Source organism: Oncorhynchus keta, chromosome 28 (assembly GCF_023373465.1).
Source record: "Oncorhynchus keta strain PuntledgeMale-10-30-2019 chromosome 28, Oket_V2, whole genome shotgun sequence".
Classification (NCBI taxonomy): Eukaryota; Metazoa; Chordata; class Actinopteri; order Salmoniformes; family Salmonidae; genus Oncorhynchus; species Oncorhynchus keta.
Genome location: NC_068448.1, coordinates 53457778 through 53473931, shown reverse-complemented (window position 1 = coordinate 53473931; position 16154 = coordinate 53457778).

Sequence of the window (16154 nt, the reverse complement as noted above, 5' to 3'; positions counted from 1 at the left end):
TCGGATTGTGGCAAAGACACCACTAATAAACGACACCAAGAAGAATATACTTGCTTGGGCCAAGAAACATGAGCAATGGACATTTGACTGGTGGAAATCTGTCCTTTGGTCTGATGAGTCCAAATTTGAGATTTTTTGTTCCAACCTCAGTTTCTTTGTGAGACGTAGAGTAGGTGAACAGATGATCGCCACGTGTGTGGTTCCCACCGTGAAGCATGGAGGAGGAGGTGTGATGGTAAGGGGTGCTTTAGAATTCAAGGCACACTTAATTAACTTCTTAGGGCTAGACCACTTTTTTCTCCACTTCCTGTCTGAATGATGTGCCCAAAGTAAACTGCTTTTAGCTCAGGCCCTGAAGCCAGGATATGCATATAATTGGTACCATTGGAAAGAAAACACTTTGAAGTTTGTAGAAATGTTAAAATAATGTAGGAGAATATAACACAATAGATATGGTAGGAGAAAATCCAAAGAAAAACCAACCAGAATCTTTTTTTTTGAGAGACCATCCTCTTAGAAATTCAAGAGAAAGGTCATATTGAACATTTGCTCAGCCTTCTAACTTCAAAAACAAATGATAAATATCAGTTTTAGCAGAAGGACACAGTCTTGGACATTTGTGTTTGCGTCCGCTATGAAGACATTACGCATCTGCTAAATTCGGTTTTTCTATTTAACATTCTACTTTCCGTAATAAATATTATAGTTTGATTACATTTTAGGGTATCTGAGGAGTAAATAGAAATGTAATGTAATGAAATGTAATTTTGACTTGGTAAAAGAAAGTTTAGGGGTAGATTTTCGGATTCTTTCTCTGCATGTTGAATGAGTGGATTACTCAAATCGATGGCATCAACTAAAGAGACTTATTTGGGATATAAAGAAGGATTTTATCTAACAAAACGGCACTGCAGGTTATAGCTGGGACCCTTTGGATGACAAATCAGAGGAAGATTTTCAAAAAGTAAGTGAATATTTAATTGTTATTTGTGAATGTATGAAACCTGTGCCGTGGAAAAATATTTTGATGTGGGGCGCTGTCCTCAAACAATCGCATGGCATGTTTTACTGTAATAGCTACTGTAAATCTGACAGTTTTTTACCTTTATTTAACCAGGCAAGTCAGTTAAGAACAAATTCTTATTTTCAATTACGGCCTGGGAACAGTGGGTTAACTGCCTGTTCAGGGGCAGAACGACAGATTTGTACTTTGTCAGGGGGTTTGAACTTGCAACCTTCCGAATACTAGTCCAACGCTCTAACCACTAGGCTACCCTGCCGCCCCAGTGCAGTTATATTAACAAGAATTTAAATTTAAATTTACAAGACACTTATGTACATAAATGTTTAATCCATATTATTTATGATTATTTATTTTAATTGGGCGCCCTCCAGTTTCACTGGAAGTTGTCCCACTAGCGGGACCCCTATCCCTAATTAAGCAGCATGGCTTCTGCAACAATACGCCATCCCATATGTTTTGCACTTATTGGGACTATCATTTGCTTTTCAACAAGACAACGATCCAACACACCCCCAGGCTGTGTAAGGGCTATTTGACCAAGAAGGAGAGTGATAGTGCTGCATCAGATGACCTGGTCTCCACAATCACCTGAACTCAACCCAATTGAGATGGTTTGGAATGAGTTGGACCACCAAGTGAAGGAAAAGCAGCCAAAAAGTGCTCAGCATATATGTGGGAACTCCTTCAAGACTGTTGGAAAAGCATTCCTCGTGAAGCTGGTTGAGAAAATGCCAAGAATGTGCAAAGCTGTCATCAAGGCAAACTGTAGTTACTTTAAAGAGTATCACATATTTTTTGATTTGTTTAACACTTTCTTGGTTACTACAAGATTCCATATGTGTTATTTCATAGTTATGATGTCTTCACCATTATTCTACAATGTAGAAAACCCTTGAATGACTAGGTGTGTCCAAACCTTTGACTGGTACTGTACCTCTTAGTTCACGTGATGGGGCTTGGGAGGGTGCATTAGTGGGGGTTGGGCCTCGTGCTCTGGTCACGGCCTGGTTATATGTGTGGCTGTCATGTTGAGGTCCTTGCTGCAGGGGCATGGGGGGGCAGAAGGTGCATAGGTCTGATCTGGGGGGGGCCTATATAGGGTGTGACCAGGGTTTGTTTGGGGTGGTCTTTCTTGCAGGTCCTTCTTGAGGGGGTCTTGCAGGTCTGGGAGGGTCTCTTCCTGGTCTGGGGGGTTGCCCGTTGCTCTGTTGCTCCAAAAGTTGTGATTACTGCCTTGTAGATGTGGGCCCGGTCGTAAAGGCTGTTCAAGTCCAGGGTGGAGTAGTGGGACAGGTAGACATTTGGTTTTGAGGCACAGTCCCGGGTAATGCTTGCGTTCACCCACTGTAAGGTGGCAAGGTGAATGTCTTTTCATGGTAGGAGGGTGGAGATAACCACTTGGGGAAAGTGGAAGAAGCTTTTTCAAACCCTCCCTTGAGTGCTCTGGCCACCCTTTCCTGCTGGGGTCTCTGCTTGTTTGTGCCTGTGTGAATTATAATGTGGCTGGGGGACCCTAGTCTGTCCTCTGACAACAGCTCCAGGGCATGCCTAGTGTTTGGGTACCAGAGTTTAGCTACTGTGTTTAGGAAAAAGGTTTTTCTCTTGAATGTACTTGCCATTTGTGTCAATGAGAAGCACAATTTCTGGCTTTTGTGCGCCCTCAGTGGATGCGTGGGGGTTGTCAGGAGGGCTATCTGGGAAGCTTACAGGGGGACTGTTAGGAAGGAGCGGGGTCTGTTGGGTTGGGTTGGTGGGTCCTATGTTGTCTGTCCCATTATGGTGTTGAGATTGTGGTCCGTGTCTGACGTGGGCTGTTCTGCTGGCTTCTCTTGGGGAGTGTCCTGCTCTCTGTCACACCTCAGCTTTCTCACCTCTTACTTCAATGCTGTTAGCTGTGCCATGTGTTCCTCTCCCTCCTCCTTCAGTGCTGTCATATGTGCCATGTGTTCCTCTCTCTCCTCCTTCAGTGCTGTCATATGTGCCATGTGTTCCTCTCTCTCCTGCCTGAGAGAGCTCTTGTGTAGCCAGCTCTCTCAGGCAGCCATCCATCTCCACCTTCAACCCTCAATTTCTTGTTGGAGGGGGGTGTTGTGCTGGTCTGTTTTGTGGGTCTGTTCTGTCTGGATTGTGTGGACTAGCTCTCTGAGCTCCACCACGTCTCCCTCCAGCTCTGTGAATTTATCCCTCTCAATGATGGAGGAGCAGTGCAGTTGTGGGACCTGGGTGTGTTCAATGCTGGGGGGATTACTATCCTCATCTGCAGGACAGTTTGAAGAGTTGTGATCAGATCCTCTGGATGGGGGGAGTCGACACTGAGACAGAGCTTTTCCTGCTGTGCTCTCTCTTTGATCCCGTAAAAGTCCTGCTGGAACTGCTTTAGGATGTCCTGCACCATTTCTGTCCCAGACCTGTACACATTCTCTCTCTCCAGTTGTCACCTCTACCGGACACCTACCATGGCACCTATAACATACCCTCTTTCCATTTACTGTAACAAACATCCTCACCCACTGAGCACCGGCCCGAGACCTGATTTGTCCATGGTAGGTGTCGTAGTTAAAAAGTAGTTCAAATTTGGTCAGTATGCCCTGGCCGGACCAAATCTGAACCAATCATAGATGTCAATGTTTCACAAGTTTTAGACGTCTGTGATTGGTTCAGATTTTGTCTGGTCCTTACCAACTGAATATGGTCATGTTTGGGGGCAGAGCTCAGTCCAGCAATAGCCAGTGTGTTGAATAAAATCCAAATATACAAAATTGCGTATTCTACTTTTGTGTACCTATTCAGGATACATCACCATGATGAGAAAGATATTCATATCCATAACTATGTTTTTATTTATACTATAGATCTGGAAACCGTGATGTAATTCCGTTACCGGATGTAAATCCACTTCACCTACTATAGCTCAATAACCAAAATACACTTTTTCAAACTAAAGGTGTCCTGTCATATATTGTAATGGAAAACTGTCAATTCTATGAAGATTTGTGGTTTATCAACAGTAAACTACTCTGAAAGATTTCACTGCAGCATACTGTAAATTATGCTGCATTGTCGGAAAATGTTAAGGGCGGGGAAATAATTTCAAATGGTACTGTAATTCCACCCTACAGAATACAGTACTGTACCATATGTTTGGAGAGCCAAAAAACATTTGAACTACTAGTGGGTGCATGATAGTGTTGTTTCTGGCTCATTAACATATTTTGAGGTGTGCATTTTAAAAGGCTTTGTTTGTTGCACCCGTGAGTGAGAACGCTGTACCAATTTAACTCCTACTGTATGTTGTTATAGTGCCTAAACAATTTGCAGAGGAGACATATTAGACAAAGAGCCAGTCTTAAATGGTTGAGCATTTTGCCATATCCTTTTGGTCTGTTTACCCAGTAGTCATTGCCAGTTAGTGCAAGTTATATAAAGCACAAAATATTCAGTAAAGGAGAAATTCACCCTGGGTCTGCCACGGCATGTAGTCATTACTATGTTAACAATATTTAGTTTTTATCATAAACATCATAATTATCCAAACCACAAGCTAGAACTTGAGCATTTGTGTAGGAGCACAGACTGAAGAGTGGGCTCTGCTTAGGAATCTCCGTTCTCTGATGCATTCCAATTCCTCTTGAAAGGCTTGATCCAGATCTTCAGTGGAGTAGAGTTTGTTGCAAATGTGCCATCCTTTGCAGCTGCTGCCTTGAAGGAGTGAGCAATATGCACAAGCATTGCTGTTGCATGTGTCAATGCTTGCCAGCTTGAGAACCTCTCAAAGCGCTTGGAGTCTAACTTGCTGCTGGAGACATTGGTGGTGTGACAAGCAATTTAGGGGCAGATCTCGTAATCAGATCTGGGGTCAACCAAGTCGAAAGGTGTGTGAAGGGGATCTGGCTCCGCTGACCTGAACAAGAAATCTGTTCCTGTCAACCATGTGCTATGAGTCAAGCTGCCTGCTGGGACTGATCACGAGGCATGATCAGCAGGGTTCTGTTCAGTAGATCTGTGCTTCCACTGTTCTAGGCTGGTAGATCTCCTGATACATTGCTCCCTGTTATTTACATACACGTAAAATTATCTGGTGTCGTGAATGTAACCCAGGACCAAATTCATGAAAAATTAACACTTACTTAAGTATTCAGACCCTTTGCTATGAGATTCGGAATTGAGCTCAGGTGCATCCTGTTTCCAATGACTATCCTTGAGAGTTTTCAACAACTTGATTGAAGTCCACCTGTGGTAAATTCAAATGATTGGTCATGATTTGTAAAAGCACACATCTGTCAATATAAGGTCCTACAGTTGCCATTGCATGTCAGAGCAAAAACAAAGGCATGAAGTCAAAATTATTCTGTGTAGAGCTCCAATAGAGGATTGTGTCCAGGTACAGATCTGGGGAAGGGTACCAAAACCGTTCTCCAGCATTGAAGGTCCCCAAGAACACGGTAGCCTCCAGCATTCTTAAATGGAAGAAGTTCAGAACCACCAAGACTCTTACTAGAGCTAGCTGCCCAGCCAAACTGAGCAATCGGGGGAGAAGGGCCTTGGTCAGGGAGGTGACCAAGAACCCGACGGTCACTCTGACAGCTCCAGAGTTCCTCTGTGGGGATGGGAGAACCTTCCAGACGAATAACCATCTCTGCAGCACTCCACTAATAAAGCCATTATGGTAGAGTGGCCAACTGGAAGTCACTCCTCAGTAAAAGGCACATGACAGCCTCCTTGGAGTTGCCAAAAGACACCTTATGACTCTCAGACCATGAGAAACAAGATTCTCTGGTCTGATGAAGCCAAGATTGGACTCTTTGGCCTGAATGCCAAGTGTCACGCCTGGAGAAACCTGGTACCATCCTTACAGTGAAGCGTGGTGGCAGCATCATGCTGTGGGGATGTTTTTCAGGGGCAGGAACTGAGAGACTAGTCAGGATCGAGGGAAAGATGAACAGAGGACCTAAGACTGGGGTGAAGTCTCACCTTCCAACAGGCCAATGACCCTATGCACACAGCCAATACAATGCAGGAGTGGCTTCGGGACATGTCTCTGAATATCCTTGAGTGGCCCAGCCAGAGCCCGGACTTGAACCCAATCAATCATCTCTGGAGAGACCTGATCCAACCTGACAGAGCATGAGAGGATCTGCAGGGAAGAATGGCAGAAACTCCCCCAAGCTTGTAGCGTCACACCCATGAAGACTCGAGGCTGTAATCACTGCCAAAGGTGCTTCAACAAAGTACTGAGTAAAGGGTCTGAGTAGCTGGCGTACATCTCTGCTCCAGGAACAATGTGACGTAACCATTCTCTATAATGTTTGTCCTGAAGGCGTTAACTGGTGAATTGTTGTGTGCCACTCTGAGACAAACACCTCCCACTATCACTAGGCACTGTGTGAAGGGAGCATGCAGGGGCCCGTTGCCCTACACCTTGTGCACCTGGATGATGTCTCTCCCTAGAAGTAGCAGGATCTCGGCCTGAGGGTTCAGAGGGGGTATCTTAGTGGCTAAGAACTTGAGGTCAGGGTGGTACCTTGTAACATCTGGTATAGGGATTTCTGCTCTATTGTCTGGCAGGTTGTTTCACCTGATGAGTGTGGGAAGAGGTAAACAGGTATTTTCATAAGCTGATTCCACAATGAAGCCTTTTGCTCTCTGGCCTACAGTCTCTGCGATACCTGAGCATGTCTTTTATAGTTTAAAAAATATATAAATATATATATTATTGAAATTTTTTAGGGTGTAGATCAGCTTTAATATGGCAGATAGATTGTACCTTGCATCAATGTAATTGTCTGCATCACTTCCAATCCCCCATATATATTTTTTGCAAATATATATATATATATATATATATATATATATATATATATATATATATATATACACACTACCGTTCAAAACTTTGGGTTTTTGAAAGAAAATTACATTTTTTGTCAATTAAAATAACATCAAATTGATCAAAAATACAGTGTAGACATTGCTAATGTTGTAAATGACTATTGTAGCTGGAAACAGCTGATTTTTAATGGAATATCTACATAGGCATACAGCGGCTCATTTTCAGCTAACATCACTCCTGTGTTCCAATGGCACATTGTGTTAGCTAATCCAAGTTTATAATTTTAAAAGGCTAGTTGATCATTAGAAGGCCCTTTTGTAATTATGCTAGAACAGCTGAAAACTGTTGTCTTGATTTAAGAAGCAATAAAACTGGCCATCTTCAGACTAGTTGAGTATTTGGAGCATCGGAATTTGTTGGTTCGATTAAAAATGTTTGTTTCTGGCTCAAAATATTTGTTTTATTTGTTTCTGACTCAAAATGGCCAGAAACAAATAACTGTTTTCTGAAACTCGTCAGTCTATTCTTGTTCTGAGAAATTAAGGCTATTCCATGTGAGAAATTGCCAAGAAATTGAAGACTGTGTACTACTCCCTTCACAGAACAGCGCAAACTGGCTCTAACCAGAAGAGGAGTGGGAGGCCCTGGTGCACAACTAAGCAAAAGGACAAGTACATTAGGGGGTCTAGTTTGAGAAACAGACAACTCACAAGTCCTCAACTGGCAGCTTCATTAAATAGTACCCACAAAAAACCCGTCTCAACGTCAACAGTGAAGAGGCGACTCTGGGATGCTGGCCTTCCAGGCAGTGTTGCAAAGAAAAAGCCACCTCAGACTGGCCAATAAAAAGAAAAGATTAAGATGGGAAAAATCATCATCATCATATTCATGCTGATGAGAGGAATCAATTGAAGCCATTGCGTCTGGTCAGTACTTTCAGTTTGCCCAAAGGATTGTAGTTATTGTCTGCCTCCTATAAAAAAAAACACACTTTGGGGGAGGGACGGGGTCCAGAGCACGAAGCACACTTTCAGAGATTGGAAAAAATGTGTCTGCTTGTGTATTTAGCAATTATTCCATATTTATATTACAGTAGGTCTACTGTAATGTGAAATACTGAATTATTTTTGTCACCGAGCTGCCTTTAAACTACTGTCAAATTCACAGTAACGCCTTTACTTTGTAACTGATACTCCATTCTTTCTGCAGAAATCTTTTAATCTTAATTTGTGTTTGGAAAACATGGTCACACAAAAGACTGGGAAATTTTACTGTAAATCTTCTACCAAACTTTGCATGTGCACAGTTCTTCCAGTAATTTTCTTTTCAAATGTTGTGTAAATTGTTCGAAGGAGTCTTTGTGCATAGAGTTAGTTGTATGGTTTGTTAAACTTTGAAATCAATGCGTTTTGTTTGGCATACATTTGAAAGTGAGTTACCATGGAATTGCCCTTATTATGATTGACATTTTTCATGCTGCTGCCTTATGATACCACAACCTCCAACATGGAAATGTGAGTAATATCTATATTTTTTAAAACACTAAAAGATAGGCCTACTGTATGTTGTGTGATTTGTATCAAGGGAGAAATGGATAGGATATTTATGGTGTTCCTTGACTCATAAAGGTGGTAGACCCCAGGCAGTGGATATGATATCTAAACATAGAATATATCCGTACCTTAAGGTGTAGAAAGAAAACGTAGCATCGTCTCCATTGGCAATTATTTCTAACTCTTTATTGTGTGATGTTCATCTCAAAGATGTGTGTTTGTCTACCATGTCCATCACCAAAAATGCAATACTTTCACCCAGGTGGCACTATTCCATCAAAATAATGTTGTGGTAAACGAGCTAGTTGACCCTGCTTGCTTCAGTTCATTTTATCTGTTTACCCCTTCCTATCAGCTTGTCAAATCTGCGGAGGATGCAGCGATCACAGCGTCTACACATTCAACCTATTTCAGTCAGTCAGCCAGGCCCTCCTTTAAGGTCTCTAAAGGAGAGTCTGCATGGATACAGTGAAGTACATAGGATGCATCCCAAATGGAACCCTATGTTCTATATAGTGCACTGCCTTTGAACAGTTTGTAGGACCAAAGTGAAGGGTAGCATGGGTAGCCGACAGTTCTCTTTCTCTGAAAATTGGCAGATTAATTTCATTCACCACCACTTAGCCCTCCAGCCCTTTGTTCCCAGCACCCCAAAAGTAGTGCACTATATAGGGTGCCATTTGGGATGCACTCCATGTTACTACAATAAAATACTCATACACGCTAATGAATGCAGAGGAATTAAGCAAAAGCCTAAGAAAATAGGCCTCATTAATTATTCATATACAACTTAATTGATTAATTATTATGGCAGACAATCTTAATCTGTTTTAATCACCCTCTGTGTGTGGGGCTGGTATGTACTGTAACAATGCTATTTAGTGAAGTAGCACTTATCTATAATGCAATGGTTTTTGGCTGTGTTTCGTCTCTTGACTTGACATTTTTCAATAATTCTGGCATAGATATTTCACTGCTCATTTAATGATTTATTTTCATAATTTTGTGTCCTGGGTACAAATCGTTTTTTTTCTTTACAATAACGTAATTTTCCAAGAACTTGAACCTGCTTTTCAGAATAGTCCCAAAAGTGCAAACCTTGCCCATGTGGCATTGGAGAGGCTCAATTTAGGGTTCAAAATAGGGATGATTGAGTGTCAACAGTCATAGCCACTGATTACCAGAGGTGGGACCAAGTCACTGTTTTACAAGTCACAAGTAAGTCTCAAGCGTTAGCATTCAAGTCCCAAGTCAAAACAGGCAAGTCCGAGTCAAGTCTCAAGTCAAGATCGTCAAGTATCAAGTCAAGTTTCGAGTCCTAAACAAGTCATAATGTGCTCTTCACCAAATGTAATACCATTTAATTTTTTAAACAAGAGGAAGTATATTACATTTACGCAAATCATTCATTATTTAAAAAATGTCTATATATTTATTACTTTCCAAATAAATGTTATATTTCCATGGAAATACATGGGTAGTCATGAGAAAGACACACCCCTCCAATAATGATCGAGGATCGCTATGGGGCGCAATCGGGCGATGTAGGCTTGTACACAATCGCCCAACCTTACAGAAACACAGCACACACAACACACACACACTCTCTCTGGGTGGTCACAGCTAACATATGTCAATGGGTTTAGGAACAGCAGTAACATCAGGCAGGATTTATGCTACCAACAGCCTAGCCAGTTGTAGATCAATTTTGTTGCAATGATCACGTTCCCACACTGACTGACTGTGTGGAGGCTCATTGATTTAACGTTACTTTACTAAACTAGAAAAGTAATAAAATATATAGCTGTCGGCTATATTATCCACGACTTCCCGTTCTTTGTGCAGCTTCAAATGTCGAACAAAGTTCGAAATTGTTGCGCCTCCGTCTGTAATTTTCTTCCCGCATATTTTGCAAGTTGCAATCCGTTTTTTGTTGATACAGCGTAGTCTTTATATCCGAAAATAAACATTTTGGGTATCATCTTTCCAAAGGTGTCACGCCCTGGTCTAAGTATTTTGTGTTTTTCTTCATGTATTGGGTCAGGCCAGGGTGTGGCATGGAGTTTTTGTATTGTGGTGTGTTTTGTCTTGGGGTTTTGGTGTGTATGTATTTGAGATTGTAGCTAGTGGGGTTATCTAGCAAAGTCTATGGCTGTCTGGAGTGGTTCTCAATCAGAAGCAGGTGCTTATCGTTGTCTCTGATTGGGAACCATATTTAGGCAGCCATATTCTTTGAGTTTGTCGTGGGTGAGTGTCCTTAGTGTCTTTGTTCCTTTATTTAGTTGACAAGTATAGGCTGTTTCGGTTTTCATTACGTTTTGTAGTGTTTTGTGTTTATTTGTATTTACGTTAGTTTTTTCATTAAACATGGATCGCAATCTACACGCTGCAGTTAAAGCAACAGGAACAAAGACACTAAGGACTGTAGGACTGTAATCCGTAGCATAATTTTTTATATTTGTGCTTGGGGAGGGTATCAAGTCAGGTTGAGTCATAAGGCTCAAGTCCAAGTCAAGTCACGAGTCATTGGTGTTAAAGTCAAAGTCTAGTTGCAAGTCATATTTGTGAATCGAGTCTGACTGGAGTCCACACCTCTGCTGATTACCCCCTCCAAGAGTGTTCCACCTGCACACACCATCCCCTCTCAACAAGCACTCAAAAAAATAATGGGACTAAAAACAACACCATTTGGATTATTTGATATCTCAGTGCTGGTTAAATAGTGAACAGAACCCATGTTTGGTTATGTTGACCCAGCCAGTTGGGAGTGAGTGAACAACCCAAAAAGTTGGGTTGTTGAGATTACCCAAACATGGGTCTATTTAACCATCAGTTAGGTCTTTTTTTATTCCCATGTTGGTTTGACTTACTGTAGCAGGTGGGTCTTTTTGAAAATAGCCCATTGGTTAGGGGTGTCTTTCAGCTCGATCTAATTGGCCACCCAATAGAGTAAATGTCATTCCTGTTCATCAAGTTACATTTACATACTGTTAATAACATACTGTTTATATTTTTCAGTATAAGTTATACAGTTTTTTTTGTTACAATCACTAACATCTTTTTGTCCAATCTGTAATCACATTTTCAAAACTCTAAACACAATTAGCACAACATCCGTATGTTGTGGACCATACCTTTAACACAATTCATGTTGTTTTCACAGAATATGCAGGCAATTAACACATTTCTAAAATGCTTCAATTTTATTTACATACAAGCTTACCCAACACTAAAATGATGTCTCTTTCTTGTCTTATTTACAATTGCTTGCACACGGCATGCCAGGAATGACCTAATGTTCAAAACTTTAAATATAGTATAAAGCCTCTACTTCTGCATCAACAGCAACTCAGAAGATATATTGAAATAGCTGAACAGATCATTGAAACATTGAGAAATAGCTGATTTACTGTAAGTTGCGTAAAATAGACCAACCACAGCTGATTCCTATCTCAATGGGAAACATAGACAGGTGTTGAAGTTCTTTCAATTACATGGAAATACACAGTAAAAAGGCGACTCTTTGGATTGATTTAGTTCAATGTGGACGCAGAACAACACAGAGGAGCAGAGAGAAGAAATATCTGGACAAGGGAAAGGAATAGTTGGAAAAGGCAGAGGAGTAGCTGGACCAGGGAGAGGAGTAGCTGGACCAGGCAGAGGAGTAGCTGGACCAGGGAAAGGAATAGTTGGAAAAGGCAGAGGAGTAGCTGGACCAGGGAGAGGAGTAGCTGGACCAGGCAGAGGAGTAGCTGGACCAGGGAAAGGAATAGTTGGAAAAGGCAGAGGAGTAGCTGGACCAGGCAGAGGAGTAGCTGGACCAGGCAGAGGAGTAGCTGGACCAGGGAAAGGAATAGTTGGAAAAGGCAGAGGAGTAGCTGGACCAGGCAGAGGAGTAGCTGGACCAGGGAAAGGAATAGTTGGAAAAGGCAGAGGAGTAGCTGGACCAGGCAGAGGAGTAGCTGGACCAGGGAGAGGAATAGCTGGACCAGGCAGAGGAGTAGCTGGACCAGGCAGAGGAGTAGCTGGACCAGGCAGAGGAGTAGCTGGACCAGGGAGAGGAATAGCTGGACCAGGCAGAGGAGTAGCTGGACCAGGCAGAGGAGTAGCTGGACCAGGGAGATGAGTAGCGGTACCAGACAGAGGAGTAGCTGGACCAGGGAGATGAGTAGCGGTACCAGACAGAGGAGTAGGTTGACCAGGACAAGGGAGAAGGAGAGGTAGGGGGAGAGGAGTAAGAATGTATGGTGGTGTTCAAAGGAGAGAAAGAGCTGTTGTCACTGATTAAATAAGAGCCACCACCATAGACCATGTGATAAAACATGGTCTATCACTAAGAGAGGGTGGTGAAAGAGTCCAGCCTAATCTCAGACGGTCAATAGTGGCTTCCATTATCTCGAATTTTCAACAAACCAACATTTCACAAGGGCTTCTTCTATCATTACTGTTGTTGTGTCCCACAGTAACTTTAGGCCACCAGTCCCAGTGCAAATGTGTATGTTGTATTTTTGTTCCTCTAAAGGACGCAATGTCTTCCTCCTGCTGGGGGAAGAGGAAAGGTCCTCAGTGAAGACCAAGAGCATGCAATTGTAGGATTGGTCATTGCTGAGGATGCAATACAACTGAGAGAAATTCAGACCAGAATTGTAGAGGACAACCTGGTATTTCACAATGTGGAAAGCATCAGCCTGACTACCATGGCTCGGACTCTGACCAAACACAGAGAAATGAAAGAGTTGTACACAGTTCCTTTTGAAAGGAACAGTGAGCGAGTCAAGGAACTCCGGCACCAATACGCCCAGGTATGATGTCTCTCCAATATGTCTTGTTCTATAGTGTTTTACACTATGCTACTCTACATGTAAACATGGGTTACAGTACATACAGTAGGACATACTGAAAAGCATTGACGCATACTGTGTTTGATTCCTTTCAGAGAGTCATGGAGGTGGAGGCTAATCAGACCACACATGAAATAATTTATGTAGATGAGGCAGGGTTTAACCTGGCAAAAACACTTTGGCGGGGAAGAAACGTCACCGGGAAAAGGGCCACCATTGATGTGCCGGGTCAGAGGGGAGAAAATATCACAATGTGTGCTGCAGTCTCGAGTGCTGGTTTGGCACCTGCAGAAATGCCAGATTGGTCCCTACAACACTGAGCGTCTTCTTTTATTTTTAGATGACCTGCACCAACAACTGGTGCCAGAAGCAGAAAGGGAACAGGGGGGAGGACACAGGAGGACATTTGTGATTGCATGGGACAATTTAGCATTCCACCATTCACATGCAATCACACACTGGTTTGCAGCCCATCCAAGAATGGTTTGCCTTTTCCTCCCCACCTACTCGCCTTTCCTCAACCCCATTGAAGATTTTTTTTCTGCCTAGAGGTGGTAAGTGTATGATCATCGGCCACATGAACAAATGTCTCTCCTGGATGCAATGGATACAGAGATCTCTCAGCTGAAGACTGCCAGGGGTGGATAAGGCATGCCAGGCATTTCTATCCAAGGTGAATAGCGAGAGAAGACACAAGATGAGATGTGGATGAGAACATGTGGCCAAATGCTGATGATCGTATAGATTCGAACAGGACTGTGCATTTTTGTGTTTTTGCCCATCTGTGCCTTTTTTTAAAAACTATAATTGTGTTTTATTTTTACACATGTGGACCAAAGGTCATGTAATTTTGGTGATTACTAGCAGCAATTTCATGTTTTTAATAAAGCTTTCACTGCAGCAAATCTGTCACTTACAAAACCAATTCTACTGTACATTCTATAAAATAAAGATGACTCATTCACTTTTAGTATGTTGCCAAAAATGCACACATTTGACACTCAACCAAAACATGTAGAGTGGTTTACAGTGAAAGGAAAATTAATTATGATAAACAATGGATTTCACATTGTCTATTGTATGCAGGTAGAACTGAAACATGAAAAGTAATGCAGTTTTTGTAATGCCATCAGCTGTTAATATTTTTTAAGTGATTGTGCTATGATTGACTATATGTTCCTCTTGGACAGAAAACATGTGCTAATGTTTTGACAGAATTATTAGATATTGAGTCGGTTTTGTCGTGTTTTGATAGAGTTAGTATATGTAGAGAAAGTATTTTTGCATTTTGAAATGTAGAGTTTGTAATTAACGTCTTCGGGATCGGTGTCCCTTCCCTTCCAACGTAGGCTAATGCGATTAGCATGAGGTTGTAAGTAACAAGAACATTTCCGAGGACTACATATACCTAGGTGTCTGGTTAGACTATAAACTCTCCTTCCAAACTCACATTAAGCTTCTCCAATCCAAAATTAAATCTAGAATCGGCTTCTTATTTCACAACAAAGCCTCCTTCACTCATGCTGCTACATACCCTCATAAAACTAACTATCTGTCATTTCAATATGTCATTTACAAAATAGCCTCCAACACTCTACTCAGCAAATTGGATGTAGTCAATCACAGTGCCATCCATTTTGTCACCAAAGCCCCATATACTACACACCGCTGCGACCTGTATTCTCTCGTTGGCTGGCCCTCACTTTGTATTCATTGCCAAACCCACTGGCTCCAGGTCATCTATAAGTCTTTGCTGGGTAAAGCCTCTCCTTATCTCAGCTCACTGGTCACCATAGCAACAGCCACCTGTAGCACGTGCTCCAGCAGGTATATTTCACTGGTCATCCCCAAAGCCAACTCCCCCTTTGGCCGCCTTTCCTACCTGTTCTCTACTGCCAATGACTGGAATGAATTGCAAAAATCACTGAAGCTGGAGACTTTTATATCTCCCTCACTAACTTTAAGCATCAGCTGTCAGAGCATCTTACCGATCACTGCACCTGTACACAGCCCATGTGTAAATAGCCCACCCATCTACATCTTCTCCATATTGTTATTTATTTTTGCTCTATTGCACCACATTATCTCTACTTGCACATCATCATCTGCATTTCTATCACTCCAGTGTTAATGCTAAATTGTAATAATTTTGCCGCTATGGCCTATTTATTGCCTTACCTCCATAATCTTACTACATTTGTACACACTGTACATACATTTATTGTGTTATTGACTGTACGTTTGTTTATCCCATGTGTAACTCTGTGCTGTTGTTTTTGTCGCACTGCTTTGCTTTATCTTGGCCAGGTCGCAGTTGTAAATGAGAACCTGGTTAAATAAAGGTGAAAAAATGTGTGTATATATATATATATATATATATATATATATATATATATATATATAGACATATATATATATATATATATATATATATAGACATATCTGATATTGGCAGAAAGCTTATATTATTGTTAATCTAAATTTACAGTAGTTATTGCAATGTAATAATACCATGCTATTGTTTGAGGAGAGTGCACAATTTTGAACATGAAAAGTTATTAATAAACAAATTAGGCACATTTGGGCAGTCTTGATATAACATTTTGAACAGAAATACAATGGTTCATTGGATCAGTCTAAAACTTTGCACATACACTGCTGCTATCTAGTGGCTAAAATCTAATAATACATTATGGCCTTTCTCTTGCATTTCAAAGATGATGGTACGAATGGTAAGAATGGTTGTTTTTTCTTTGTATTATCTTTTACTATAGGGTTATATTCTCCTACATTCCTTTCACATTTCCACAAACTTCAAGATGTTTCCTTTTAAATGGTACCAATAATGTGCATATCCTTGCTTCAGGGCCTGAGCTACAGGCAGTAAGATTTGGGTATGTAATTTT